The 14,433-nt window shown below is 34.3% G+C and overlaps 1 long non-coding RNA gene across 1 annotated transcript in view; it reads left to right on the plus strand.

Annotated features, from left to right (window-relative positions):
* LOC123383155 overlaps positions 1 to 6,536 on the plus strand; it is a 122,277-nt gene extending 115,741 nt beyond the window's left edge. The window contains exon 4 of the long non-coding RNA XR_006592596.1: positions 5,897 to 6,536. This is a non-coding gene — a long non-coding RNA (uncharacterized LOC123383155). The remainder of the gene's footprint in view (positions 1 to 5,896) is intronic.
* Positions 6,537 to 14,433: the final 7,897 nt, after the last annotated feature.

Here is a 14,433-nt window from a genome sequence, read left to right on the forward strand (position 1 = left end):
TATTTTTTTTTTTTACCCATTGGTGTTCATGACTTTGTTGTTTAATTTCTACATACATGTGAATTTTCCAAGTTTTATTGTCACTTTTTATGCTTTGGGTAACTCTAAGGGTTTGCCCATTTTATTTACCTTTACAAAAACTTCCTGTCAAAATTGTTGATTTTCCCTATTGTTTTCCATTCTCTATGTTTGTTTGAGATCTCTTTTTTAAATATGGGTATTTATCAGTATAAATTTTCCTCTCAGTACTGCTTTTGCTGCATCATATAGGTGTTGGATAGGTGTTTTAAAATTTATGTTTGTCACATGGAATTTTCCACTTTCCTACTTGATTTATTTATTTTTTTACCCATTGGTGTTCATGAGTTGTTTAATTTCTACATACAAGTGAATTTTCCAATTTTTCTTGTTACTTATATCTTGTTTCATACCATTGTATTCAGAAAAGCTGCTTCATATTATAAATCCTTGTGATTTGGTTTGTGGTTCAATCCATGTCTATCCTGGAGAATGTTCCATGTATGCTTGGGATGAATATGCCTTCTGCTCCTGTTTGATAGAATGTCATGTATGTGTCTGTTAGGTCCATTTTGTCTACAGCATTATTCAGGTTTGCTATTTCCTTATTAATTTTCTGTGTGGATGATCTATCCATTGATGAAAGTGGGGCATTGAAATCTTCTTTTATTATTGTACTGATATCCATTTCTTTTTTTAAAGATCTGTGAATATTTGATTTATATATGTTGGATTTGGGGTGCATATTTGTTTTTAACTATTATATTTTCCAGATGAATTGACACTTCCCTTATTATAAAATGACCTGCTTTGTCTTTTGTGACAGGTTCTTACTTTGGGCCTATTTTGTCTGATACAAGTAGAGCTAAACTTTCTCTTCTTAATTTTCCATTTGCATGGAATATCTTTTTCCACCCCTTCAGCTTTAGTCCATTTTTTCTTTGATTTAAAGTGAGTCTTTTGTAGACAGTATATGTCTAGATCTTTTAAAAATGCATTCAGCCACTCTCTATTTTTTTATTGGCAGGTTAATCAATCTATTTATAAAGTAAATAGATTTATAATTTATTAATAGGTGAGAACCTATTTATTAATAGGTGAGAACTTACTATTGACATTTTGTTGTTTTCTATTTGATTTATGGTTCTTTTGTTTATCTTTTCCTCTCGCCGTCTTCCTTGTGATTTAAAAATTTGTTTGTAGTGATGTGCTTTGATTCATTTCACCTTTTCCTTTGTATATTTATTGTATGCAATTTCTTTGTGGTAATATAATATAGTTAGAACATAAAACATCTGCTGCTTACATAAAACATCTTAGGGGTGCCTGGGTGGCTCAGTCAGTTAAGCATCTGACTATTGATTTTGGTTCAAGTTATGAACTCATGGTTTGTGAATTCAATCTCCACATTGGGCTCTGTGCTAAAAGCGCAAAACCTGTTTGGGATTTTCTGTCTCCCCCTCTCTCTGCCCCTCCCTGCTCATGCACTCTCTCTTTCTCAAAGGTAAAATAAAAACATTTAAAAAAAATCTTAAAGTTATGTCTGTTTTAAGCTGATAACAATTTAGCTTCAATTACATCAAAAACTTTACATTTTTGCCAAACCCACACACTTTATGTGATAGATTTAACACTTTATGCCTTTTATATTGTGTATCAATTAACACTTTTTTTTCTTTTCACTTTTATATTAGAGTTAAAAGTGATTTACAAATCCATTAAACTATTACAGTATTCTGCATTTGTCTCTATGTTCACCTTTACTAGTGAGTTGTATACATTTGTAAACTTTCATGTTGCTATTTAGAATCTTTTCATTTAAATGTGAGGAATTCCTCTTAGCATTTCTAGTAAAGCAATATAGTGGCAATGAATTCCCTCAGGTTTTGTGTGGAAAAGCCTTTATCTCTTTTTTTATTTCTGACGTACAGTGTTGCCTCATATAGTGTTCTCAGTTGGTAGGACTTTTTCAGCATTTTTAATATATCATCCCTTTCTTTTCTGGCCTACAACGTTCCTATTGAGAAAGTGCTCAGAGTTTTATCAGGGCTCTTCTATGGAAGTAATTTTCTCTTGCTTCTTTGAAAGCTTTCTCTTTGTCTTTGGTAAAAATTTTATTATATCATAGTATACTGTTGTTCTTAGGTTCACCTGATTTGGAATCCTTTGAGTATTATGAATCTGGATATCCATTTCTCTCTTATGATTTGGAAAATTTTCAGCCTTTATTAGTTGTTTATTTATTTATTTAAATATTTATTCACCTATGAGAGAGAAAGAGAGACAAAGCATGGGTGGGGGAGGGGCAGAGACAGAGAGGGAAACACAGAATCGGAAGTAGTGTCCAGGTTCCAGGCTGTCAGCACAGAGCCCGACCTGGGGCTGGAACTCACAAACCCTGAGATCATGACCTGAGCTGAAGTTTGATGCTTAACCAACTAAGCCACCCAGGCACCCCTATTTATTTATTTTGATAGTGAGAGTATGAGAGAGAGAGAGAGAGAGAGAGAGAGAGAGAGAGAGAGAGAGAGAGAGAGAGAGAGAGAAAGAGAAAGAGAAAGAGAAAGAGAGAGAATCCCATGCAGGTTCCGCACTATCAGTTTAGAGCCTGGCTCAGGGCTCAAACTCATGAACAGTGAGATCATGACCTGAGCCGAAATCAAGAGTCAGACGCTTAACCAACTGAGCCACCCAGGCATTCCAGCCCTTATTTTTAAAAATAATATTTCTGCCCTGTTCTGTCTTCTACTTCTGTGACTCCCATAACGCATAATGTCTTATCCTCTGAGCCTTCCATATATTGGTTTTCATGATGGTGTCCCATAGTTCCCTTTGGACTTTCTTCATGGCTTTTTATCCTTTTTCTTTTTGTCTTCTGACTGTATAATTTCAAATGACCTGTCTCCAGATCGTTGTTTTTTTTTTTCTTCTATTTGATCATTTCTCAAGTTGAATTTTTTAGTTCAATTGAATTTCTATTGAATTTCTTAGTTCAATTGTACTCATTGGGTCCAGAATTTCTCTTGGTTATCCTTTTTTTCTCTTAATTTTCCTGGTTATTCTTGATTTTTGTTTGTTTGTTTGAGAGAAGGAATGAGTGGCAGAGAGGGGCAGAAGGAGAGAGAGAAAGAATTTTAAGCAGACTCCTTGCTCAGCCCCTACATGGGGCTTGATCCCATGACCCTGGCATCATGACCTGAGCTGAAATCAAGTCAGATGCTTAAGTAACTGAGCCACAGAGGTGCCCCTTTTTGACTATTTTTATTGCTACTGAGGTAGCTAGGGGGAGGGCACCTTCCTTCAACTTGCTTGTACAGCCTAGAGAAGGCACAGAACTGAGGCCACTCCTTTAAGATGGAGGAAGAAATTTGACTTAAAACCAAAACCCCCGATCTTTTAGTGCAGTCCCCAAGGGTCTGGTTTCTGTCATACCTCACAAAGAATTCTGAAAGGAGTGTTGTGGTTACACACCAGAAAGAGCAAAAGATTACAGGTTCCTTGAAAAAAAAAAAAAAAAAAAAGACTGGGCCAGCTAGGAACCTAGGAACCTCAACCACTATAGTTGGTGAAGGTTTTCCCAGCTAAAACCAGACGTAAAGACTGGACATCATATCTGTTTCTTCAAATGTGCAGACACTAATACAAAACTTCAGGGACATGAAGAATTAGGAAAACACAACACAATTCAAAGAACAAAACATATCCCGAGCTACTGACCCAAAGAAATAAAGATTTATGAATTCCTTGAAAATATATTTAAAACAATTATCTCTTTAAATTTCTAAGGACTGTATTTTATTTAACTTTTTTTTATTTTTAATTTTTTCATTTTTATTCCAGTGTAGTCAATATACTGTGTTCTATTAGTTTCAGGTGTACAATATAGTGATTAAACAATTCTATACATTACTCAGTGCTAATAAGTATACTTCCTCTTTAATCCCTATCACTTATTTCACCCACCCTTCTACCCACCTGCCCTCTGGTAACCATCAGTCTGTTCTCTACACTTGAGTCTTTTTTTGGTTCGTCTCTCTCCAAAATAATCATCTTAAGTTTAATGAATTATGAGAGAACACAACAACAAAATCAAGAAAATGATACTTGAACAAAATGAGTACATTTTTTTGACTGTGAATGTTCATCTTATTATTTGGTAATCTTCCTAAATTCTTTTTTCCAATCAAAGGATATGTCTCTAGATACTTTTAAGCGGTTCCTTCTTCTATTTACTATATATACACTTTTCATATCCCTTATAGCAAAGCTGTTTAGTTCTGGTGTTTTATTTCAATATGGACAATGATGTGTAAGGGAATATTTTAATCTAATTTAATGTTTGTGTGTGTTATAGGGCAATTGAGTTTTCTTTTTTTTTTAATTTTTTTTCAACATTTATTTATTTTTTGGGGGACAGAGAGAGACAGAGCATGAACGGGGGAGGGGCAGAGAGAGAGGGAGACACAGAATCGGAAACAGGCTCCAGGCTCCGAGCCATCAGCCCAGAGCCTGACGCAGGGCTCGAACTCACGGACCACGAGATCGTGACCTGGCTGAAGTCAGACGCTTAACCGACTGTGCCACCCAGGCGCCCCACAATTGAGTTTTCTAATTTAGTTTTTTTAAATACTTTTTGAGAAATTTATTCTTTTTACCTTACTTCCTATATGTCTGTTTCTACAGTTTTTGGTTTCTGCTCACGATTTTACCTGGCAACTTGATTTTTTATTTTTAGTGATTGTTTTGTTGTTGTTCACTTGTGTTTGGTTGTTAGGTTAATCTTTGTGAAATTTGCGGAAATACTTCAAAGTTTAAGAGTGTATTTTCCAAGAAATTATTTACATTCTAATTCACATCCCAAATAAATGTGAACTTGAGTTAAGAAATTTGTACAAGGAAATATTTGGTAGGACCCAGGTGTATAGACCTACTTAGACTTCAGTGGCTCCACAAATCTCAGGTTTTAGGTCTCCGTTATGACATCAGATCAAAATTTTTGTTGGTGTGTTTCTTGCTAATTTATGGCTTCTGAAGAATTTATTTTCCCATAAATGCAGACATGAATTAAAATATATTTGAAAAATTATCCAGTATTGAGAGGGAGTTGTCTGAATATTGACTCTGCAGATAATGAGTTAATAAATATGCTTTTTATTGCTGATAATTTACTTACCTTTTCCTTTCCCTATTTAAACTAATATGGCCATCGATGATTGGGAGAATGGAAGAAATAGATCATAAAGGACAAAAGAAGATGATGATTTGTTTTTGATCCTCCAAAACTAAGATCCTGAGACAAGTAGATTGGGAAGTTGCTTGTGGACCCAGTTCCTTTTACCCAATTTACTTACTCACCCAAGGAGAGATTAGATTTCCTACTTAGGAATAGTTCTGATAGTAGTAACTAGGAACTAGTTACTGAGAAAAGACCCTGCATCTTGCCCATATACCTTGTTTAATAATTTATTTTAAGGGAGATGAAACTTCTTCAGCATAGATATCTTCCAGAATCCTGTAGGCAGAGACTGAACTATCAGACTGAGGCAACATAGTATGAAAAAATTGATTGCAAATGGCTATTCAGTATGCGTAGGCATATGAAAAAAATTCCATAACATGAGACAAGTTGTCATTCTGGGACATGGAACCAAATCTGACTCAGCCTTGTAGTCAAGGGTGAGGAGTACAGGATATCATCAACCAGTGACAGGAGACCATTACAGTACAAAGATTATTCTTCAGAGTCTGACTACTTACAGCATGATCTACACCCAGACCAGTAGAAACAAGGCCAGCAACTTCTTCTGGGAGCTTGTTAGAAATGTAGAATTTTAGGCCCCAGGCCAGGTCTATTGAACCTGAATGTATATTTTAACAGGATCCCTCAGAAGTTGACAGCATGAAGCAATGAAGACAACTGAAAGAACATATGAAATGTAATACATGCCAGAACATGATGCCAGATGACTTTAAAGTACTAGACAACTTTTCTTTCTCTGTTATTACTGATTGGCAGTATATGAACTTTCTGAGTAACTGAGGAAAGTAGAGAGAGTGACCCTCTAATTGACAGAACCCCAACTTCACAGGCTTATCCTAAGATTAAATGTCTACCTCCAGATAAATTTGGTCTTAGAATATTCGAGAAAATTGAAACAAGTTTTCTTTTTTGGCAGTAGGAAAATTCCATAGCCTGAAAAGTGTTTCTGCCATGTATGCTTTGTTTCTCCCACTAATGTGTCATTTAAATTTTTGAAGGCAAAGATTATGTTTCCTAATTTTGAAATCACTTCCAGTACTTTCCCCAGCATGTTCCAAAAAGGATGTGCTTAATGAATGTGTATAAATAAATATATCTTGTTTACACATTTTATTTATAGACAAATATAAATCATGGCAAATAATAGTATAATTTACAACTTTTTACAACAATTATCCTTTAGGGGCACCTGGGTGGCTCAGTCGGTTAAGCGTCTGACGTCGGCTCAGGTCATGATCTTGCGGTTTGTGAGTTTGAGCCCCGCGGCAGGCTCTGTGCTGACAGCTCAGAGCCTGGAGCCTGCTTCCAATTCTGTGTCTCCCTCTCTCTCTGCCCCTCCCCTGTTCACTCTCTGTCTCTCAATAATAAGTAAACGTTAATATTTTTTTAAAAGTTAAAATAATTATCCTTTACATTGAATATTTCAGGAGACTAACTGGGCAATTGTCTTCAATTGGATTGGAAATGGAAGTCCATGGATGAAGGGAAACACTTTTGTGCCAAACCTTTCATTCATATGCACTAATTACTGAACATCTAATCTGTTTTACAAAGGAGGAATATTGATATTAGTGTCTGAATCAGGCTGACTTTTTCCACAACCAATGTTTTCTTAAAGTTTGTATATGTGTGACTTCAATGAGAACAGTCAGCTTCTCTGCAGAAAAATCAGACATTCTGTGATGGTTTTTTCACACCACTTATTTTTTCCTTTCTTCAGCTTTAAGTTTTAATGTTAAATACTATAGCTGAGGGGAGTGTCAAGTAACTACTCTAAACATCAGGTGAGAAGAGCACTTCATTGATTTCTGATTAAAAAAATCTTACACTATTTTTAAAAAGAAGCAAGAAGTTAGGTAAATAGTATTTTCAAGGTATAGAGTGAAACCTATCATAATTTCAATTCTGTTTTTTCCACATGGCATTTCTCTCTGAAGAGAGGGAAGTAATTTCTTTAGCACTAACTACTATTCCATCCTTCCTTTGTACATAATTGATTTAAATGTCTATGATTTTGCTCATCTTAACAACTGCACCATTATAAACATAGGCTTACCTGTGTTGCTTTGTTATACAGTCAAGCGATAGCTGTGGTCAGTTTTATAAAATCACATTTTCAAAATGTAGCCTTGTTGCTCAACAGGGCAAAATAAATAGCTCTCTAGAGTAAACCATGACTAGTGAAAACATCTGTGCCGATTAGAGCAAGATGGTTTATTAACAGTTTTGGCTAAAGCTTTTTAAATTTTAAATTTTATTTACATAGTATTTTGGGGGAAGGCATGATAAAACAATCTTTGAATTTTAAAAGGATTTATTTGGGGCAGGGAATGGTACCGTGATAAAATATTATATCTTTGCAATAGAATTGGTGACAATAGTTTAAATTATAAATTTGCAAAGGACACATAACATTCCTTGAAATATGATTGTAAATCTCTTTATATACATATATGCCCCAAACAGGGAAATTTGGTTAGCAGAAACTATGTGTCCAGAAATAATTAAGCATTGCATATATGTCTAAGGGTGAATGCAGTTAATGTTCATCATACTCCACCATGACATTATTTCCTATTATAGTAAAATATTATGTATTGTACTGTGCCAACTTAATTATTTTCCCCAGATAAAAATGTGGCTAAGTTACAAGACAAAAGTTTATGTAACTACAGATTAACAGATTTCTTTTATCTCAGAAATTTGTCTAACTACAGAGTAACAGATTTCTCTTATCTCAGAGGTAGAATTATGAAGTCTTTAGTCACTTAAGCAACAAGATAACTGGTGTTACCGAAATGATGCTGGTTGGATTAGAAATTTGATAACACATTTCAGCTACTGCTTCAGAATTGTTTATTTTTAATGACATATTTATTATGGGGATGTGAACACTTTTCTCTACCCTGTCCCATCCTAACTTTATTCCATTAGAGCAGCTCTCTTCTTTTTAATAGACTGGGATACCAAATGACATTTTAATCTTTTTTTTAACCACTTTATTGAGTTATGATTGACATAGAAAAACTGAACATATATAATATATGCAACTTGATTAGTTTGGAGATGAATATACATCTGTGACACCATCAGTATATTCTATACTATTAATATATCCATAAGGTCTAAAAGTTTCTTCCCATCTTCATTTTATTATTAATTTGTGATAATATACAACATATGATCTACATTCTTGGCAATTTTTAATGGTTTTTAAATTTATATATTTTGAGAAAGAGCACACGTGGGGGAAGGGCAGCTAGAGAGGGAGAGAGAGAATCCCAAGCAGGCTCTGCACTGCCAGCACAGAACGTGATATGGGGCTCGAACCCCCATGCCATGAGATCATGACCTGAGCCTAAACCAAGAGTTGGATGCTTAACCAGCTGAGCTACCCAGGAGCCCTAACAAATTTTTAAGTATACAATTCAGTATTAACAATTGATTAAAAAAAGTTAGGGAGCCAAATCATAAGAGACTTTTAAAAACTGAGAATAAACTGAGGGTTGATGGGGGGTGAGAGGGAGGGGAAAGTGGTGATGGGCATTGAGGAGGGCACCTGTTGGGATGAGCACTGGGTGTTGTATGCAAACCAATTTGACAATAAATTTCATATTAAAAAAAAACAACTGATACTATGCTATACAGTAAATCTTTTGGACTTACTTATATGAATGACTGAAACTTTGTACTCTTTGACAAATACCTCCCACTTTCACTCTTCTCCCAGCTCCTGGCAACTACATTTACTTTCTGCTTCTATTTAAGTATTTTAGATTGCTCAGATAAGTGGCACCATGTAGTATTTGTCCCTATGTGTCTGGTTTATTTCATTTAGCATAATGTCCCCCATTTAATCCATGTTGTTGCAAATGGAAGCATTTCCATTTATTAAGGCTGAATAGTATTCAATTTTGTGTAAATACCACATTTTCTTTATCCATTTGTCTTCAATGGATATTTAGGTTATATCATTGTCTTGGATGTTGTGAATAATGCTGCAATGAACATAGGAATACAAACATGTTTTCAAGAACCTGATGTAAATTATATTGGGTAGATCCCTTGAATTAGGATGCTGAGTCACTTAGCAGCTCTATTGTAATTTTTAGAGAAAACTCCATACTATTCTCCATAGTGGCTATACTAACTTAGATTACCATAACAAAGTTACAAGCGTTCCCTTTTCTCCATATCCTTGCCAACACTTTTTATATATTTATTTATTGATAACAACTATCCTATTAGGTGTGAGGTGATCTCATTGTGGTTTTGATTTGCATTTCCCTAACGGTCTGTAATATTGAGCACCTTTTCATATATTTGGTCATTCCTTTATCTTCCATGTAACAATACATATTCATATCTTTTGCTTATTTTTTTTAATTGGGTTGTTTTGTTGCCATTGAGTTGTAGGTGTTCACTATATATTTTGGGATTATTCTTATCAGATATATGGTTTGCAAATACTTTCTCCTGTTCTGCATGTTGCCTTTTCATTTGTTGATTTTTTTTCTTTCCTGTGTGAGAGCCTTGAGTTTGATGTAGTCCTACTTGTCTTTTTTTGCCTGTGTTTTTGGTGTCATATCCAAGAAAGTTTTTCCCACACAAATATCAGTATTTCCCTATGCTTTCTTTTAGGAGTAAAACTGTTAGAACTAATAAATGAATTCAGTGAAGTTTCAGGATAAAAATAATTAATAGTTTCATTTCAATACACTGACAATAAACTATTTGAAATGAAAAAATTTTTTAAATCTCATTTTGGGGGCTTCTGGGTGGCTCATTTGGTTTGGCCCCTGACTCTTGATTTTGGCTCAGGTCAGCATCACATGTTCGTGAGATTGAACCCCATGGTGGACTCCAGACTGAGTGTGGATCCTGCTTGGGATTCTTTCTCTCCCTCTTTTTCTCCCCCTCCCCTGCCTACTTGTGCATGCTCTGTCTCAAAATAAATAAATAAACATTTTTTTAAAGTCTCATTTTCAATAGTACAAAAAGAATAAAATACAAACTTAGCCAAGGACATAAAAGAGTTGTATACTGGAAACTACAAACTACTGATGTAAGAATTTAAACTTGACTGAAAAGAGTTCCTATAATGAAATCAATGCATATATGGGTCAAGGGATCTTTGACAAGGGTGCTAAGAATGCACAATAGGAAAAAATAGTCTTGAACATCTAGTTTTGGGAGCATTGGATGTCCATCTGGTTTTGGATCCCAATCTTACATCATACACGAAAATAAACTCAAAATGGAATAAAGGCTTAAATGTAAGCCCTGAAACTATAAAGCTCCTACAAGAAATCATAGCAGAAAAAAAGAAAGACAAATCATAGCAGAAAATTTTTATGACGTTCAATGATTTCTTGGATATGGCACCAGAAGCACAGGCAACAAAAGTAAAAACAGACAAGTGAGACTACATCAAACCAAAAATATTCTGCACAGCAAAAAGAGACAATCAACAAAATGAAAGGGCAAACTAAATAGAAGACATTTGCAGTCCATATATTTGATGTCATTAATAATCCCGAATATATAAGGAACAGCTATAATTCACTAGCAAAAACAAAAACAAACAAAAATAAAAGAAAATGCTTGATTAAAAATTGGGCAAAAGACTTCTACAGACATTTCTTTGAAGAAGACATGCAATGACCAACAGGTATATGCTCAGCATTACTAATCATTAGGGAAATGCAAATAAAGTCTATGATGAGATACCATTTCACACTCATTAGATTAGCTGTTATAAAAACAAAAAATAACAATTACAGAGAAATTTTAATCCTATGCATTGCTGATAGCAATGTAAAATGGTATAGCCACTGAAAAAATGGATGGATAGTACTCAGATAAATAAAGGTAGAATTGCCATTTAATTCAGCAATTGTACTTCTGGGTATACGTACAACAGAACTGAGAGCAGAGACTTTCAACAGATATTTGTGTATCGTTACGCAAAGCAGCATTATTTATAATAGTCATACAGTAGAAATAACCCCAATGTTCATCAGTGGATAAGTGGAAAAACAAAATGCAGAACATACGTACCATTGAATATTATTTAGCTTTAAAAGAAATGAAAAATTCTGACCATGCCACAACATGTATGAACTGTTGTATGTTGTATGTATGTTGTGTGTTCATACAATTATGTATGAACATATTGAAGGCATTATGTGAAGTGAAATAAGCCGGGCACAAAAGGATGAATACTGTTATGGCGTCACTTAGATGAGGCACATAGAGTAGTCAGATGTACAGAAATCCAGAGTAGAATGGTGGTTGTCAGGGATAGGGATGAGTAGATGGGAGTTATTGCTTAATCAGATGAGTTTCAATTTGGGAAGGCAAAGAAGTTCTGGAGACTAATAGGTAGTTTCACAGTAATGTCAGTGGACTTAATGGCACTGAAATGTATACCTGAAATTTGTTAATTAAATTTATGTTATATATATTTTATTAAAATTAAAATAAATTTTTATAGGCATTGTTGCATAGATAAGATTTAGTGGGGGCAAGATACTATTTTGATGTTTCTATAGATTCTTCAAAATATAGGAAAAAATAATAACTTCCCCAGGTAAATTGGAACAATTAATGTTAGGCATTGCATGACGACGAAGAAATAAAAACTGGGATGGTTTAGAGATTCTTCCTTGCTTGCTATATGATGAATGACGTGGGCCTGCCTGAGGATCCTTTAATTTTCATTCAGTGCCTGATTCAGGTAGATTTGTTCGTGACAGAAATTGTTCTTGGGAGATAGAAAGCCACACTACTGGAGGAAACCCAAATTTTCTCAGCACTCCTTTCAGTGTGAATAGAAAGGAGGTCATTTTAACTTTAATTTTCAAATTCCATTGACCTGGAACTCCTTCCTTATGTAGGACTGTAGACTCCTGCAGAGATACTAAAAGTATTTCTGAGAGTCTCTAACGCTCGATCCTATATAATTCTATTGCCCAGCTTAATACTGATTTCTTGCCAGGGCCTGCATTGCTGTGTTTACTGAGATACATGAGCCCAGTTGATAACTCACCACTGTTCCTGTGAGTACAGAAAGACAATTAACAGAATATTTATATCTGTGAAGGGCTATCTGGTAGGAAGTGTTGCAAAATGTGGGGAATATTAAAAGCAGCACTTTCTTTTTGTGATGTCAGACTGGGGACAAGACATCATACAACCATCATTGTTCCCTGTTCTTTTGTTTGTGTTATATTTTCCTTAATCTGTATTCCCTTATGAAATTTCACAAATGTTCTTCTAACATGTGTTCTCAACACTCTGAAAATTCCCATGTTTGTACCTTGGCTACTAAACCCCTGTGTCTGTCTATACAAAGACAAAGCTTATATATACATATATATGTATATATACGTGTATATATATGTATATATATGTATATACAAAGCTTATATTTATAAGCTTTTTGATATAATCAGACTCTGAATACCAGTTTATTTTCAGTTGGGGCCCTGTTAAAGAAATATTCTGGGCCTTAAAAAAAAGGGAATTGCTGAAATAAAGTTATGTAATCAATGTAGAACATTACCTACAATACATATCAACAGACCACCATAGTATCAAGTAATAATCTGAATCTTGGTTAAAATATTCCAAACATTCTGAATGTTAAAACTGCGGAAATGGAACAAAGTCTATTTGCAAATAAATATTCCAAAAAGAAAAATTAAAACATGTATTTGGAATATTAAAATATTCCTTTACCCTGTTTTATTTGCATATTTAAACATTAGGCTGAAAACAAAGTAGATATTCCGTATTTGCTACCAAATGTGTGACAAGAAGGCAAATTTATTCTATAATCCTCATTTGAAGAGGAAGTCTTTGCTTAATCCATCAACTTTTCACATCTCTAGTTATCTCATAGAGAAGGAACGAATGAGAAAACAGTGTGAACATCCAGTTACGCTTTTTGTAAAGATTTTTTTCTCTACCTTGCTTACTCTATACAAAAGAAGAAAGAAATGATCAAATGTTTGAAGTGTGACCTCTGGTGAAAGCTTCCTGGAGAGGATTTTGTGAACACTGGTTTTATGCTGTTAAGGCAGCAGTAGTTTCTGTGAACTCTCTGGTCTCTCATTATCTCTCCTCTATTCCATCTAATGAACTAAAGGGTATTAGGTTGAGGTCAAGCTGTGGTTGCTGGGAGTTCAGAGTTCTGTTAGACTCTGGACAGCCAGTGGTCAGTCTTCTTTTTTGTGCCATTAATCAAAGATTAAATGGAAGAACCACTTTATTTTGTCCTTCCAAAATATTTCATAGGTCTTCTGTTATCCTCTGTTCTTCTGTCATTTATTTTCAGCAACTTACCAACATTCTACCCAGTTTGTATTGTAAGATATCAAAACAAAACCAAAATTATTGTAAGGGAGAAAAGAACTTTTTAAAATAAGATTGACTTAGGTAGAAAGATTTAGGAATAGCCTGAAAAAGTTACGTTTACATCTGTGTACTGCAGAAATAATAGCTTGGGGAGACTTTATGTAAAAATTTGGGTTATTAAGAAAATTGCTATCTATTCTTTAATCATTTAATAATTCAGATAGAAGCCATGTATCCATGTAATTGTTAATGTGGACTGCAAAATAAACACAAATGTTCATTTCTGTGTCCCATTCAGATTTTGTGACTGGTAAATATTACCCCCACCATATTGATTGTGCAGTGATCCACATCAGTCAATAAAGTTACAGCTGTAAGCTACATGCACAGTACAAAGCACAGAGGAAGCACTCAATAAATAGTGATTGATTGATTTGTAAATTGCATGGTTTGCTTTTATTTGTGAGATATAAAAATGCATGCAGATAATTAGCCTAGAGCTATTTTGATAATTGTGTATCAGTGGACTTGCTTCAGAATTTCCATATTTATAAATCCAGATATAAATATCATGGCATTTTTATTCAACCTCTTAGAACAATTGACCATGCACATAGATTCCAGCATAATACATTTCTATTGCATTTCTGTTTCTTACTAAAATCAGAGAAGGCTAAAAACCCGACTAGAATTTTTTAAGTGAAATATTGTATGTTAATGTAGCAAAAGAAAAATGTAAGAATACAAAGCAGATCAATGTTAAACATTTCTACCTAAAAATGCTTACAATATTT

Source organism: Felis catus, chromosome F2 (genome assembly GCF_018350175.1).
Source record: "Felis catus isolate Fca126 chromosome F2, F.catus_Fca126_mat1.0, whole genome shotgun sequence".
Taxonomy (NCBI): Eukaryota; Metazoa; Chordata; class Mammalia; order Carnivora; family Felidae; genus Felis; species Felis catus.